Source organism: Diadema antillarum, unplaced genomic scaffold (assembly GCF_040938485.1).
Source record: "Diadema antillarum isolate AM-2024a unplaced genomic scaffold, OU_Dant_1.0 seq00001069_RagTag, whole genome shotgun sequence".
Taxonomy (NCBI): Eukaryota; Metazoa; Echinodermata; class Echinoidea; order Diadematoida; family Diadematidae; genus Diadema; species Diadema antillarum.
The window spans coordinates 1,055,935-1,057,150 of record NW_027271894.1 but is presented as its reverse complement, the minus strand read 5'-3'; positions in this window follow the sequence as shown (position 1 = coordinate 1,057,150).

The window sequence follows — 1,216 nt, the reverse complement described above, 5'->3', positions numbered from 1 at the left end:
CAAAGTTTATTACAATGATGAAAATCGGGTTTGGAATAACTGAAACATCCAAAAACAAGGTAAGACAAAGTGATCGTTACAAAGTGTGGGTCCCACACTTTATTAGAATCGCTCTTTTTTGGATATCTCGGCCATTTCAAAACCAATTTTCGTCAAATAAACGTTGAATTCTCCGTGGAATTACATGCTCTTTCATATTTCATAAGAGGTTTGTCATTATCTCACCTAAAAATGTTAGAAACCTGAAATTAGGTCTCAATCAGAACTGTACAATCCCTTTAACAGGAAAGCAGGTGCATTATATTTCACTTTTGTTTTAAATGTACATTATTTTTTCAAAGCTAAAGCGTTTGCTGACTTTGAACATCATGATATCAAGACCAGCAATTCATCTCGTTATCATTGTTATCATTCTTCGCAATAAATCTTCTCATTATTATCATCAAATCAACTCTTCAGCGGTTGTAACAAAGTGGTTATGACCGTGAATTATTGTCACTTCATCTTATATTGTTCTGCGTTTCCGAAAGAAGACACTGTTGGTACTATACACATGCTGCAACACTGTTCATGCGAAAAATCTTGTCAAGATTTGTACATGTAGCATTGTATGATTTAAAGGTAAAATGTTTTGCAATAATTTTAAGTCTTTCATCGGGTAAAAGTAATGTTACTTACCGTTATTGGGGTTCTTGGTGCCTTCTACGTATCTTCTCTTTCAAGCAGCTCTAAATATTCGTTTTCCTTTGCAGCTTCATAATGTGTACATGTTAATTAGATCACCAATGTCTGTATGAATAAAAACCAAACAAAATTACAAGCAATTGTTCAGTGGAAGCTTAGTATCAAAAACGAGGTCCTTAAAGTGTGTGACCAAGACAATATTAGATATTTTGTTATATCAATAGTCAATAAACAATGTAAAACGAAGGAAAATAGTTTGTTGTACTGTATCAGGTACTATGTTAAATCAGATCTCTTTACATCGAGTTTCCACTGTACGTACATAACACTATACATTATATTCTTATATTGATAGAAATCAAGTCGTCTGGTTCATTTTTTCCTTGAACATAATAGAAATTAGAGTTGTTTGTTTGTTGTTGTTGTTGTTGTTGTTGTAATGTTGTTGTTTAGACCATCAATGGAAAATCGAGATGTGATGACAGCATCAGCTCACTTATTTGCATAATCATATTACCAATTGTGGAAAGAA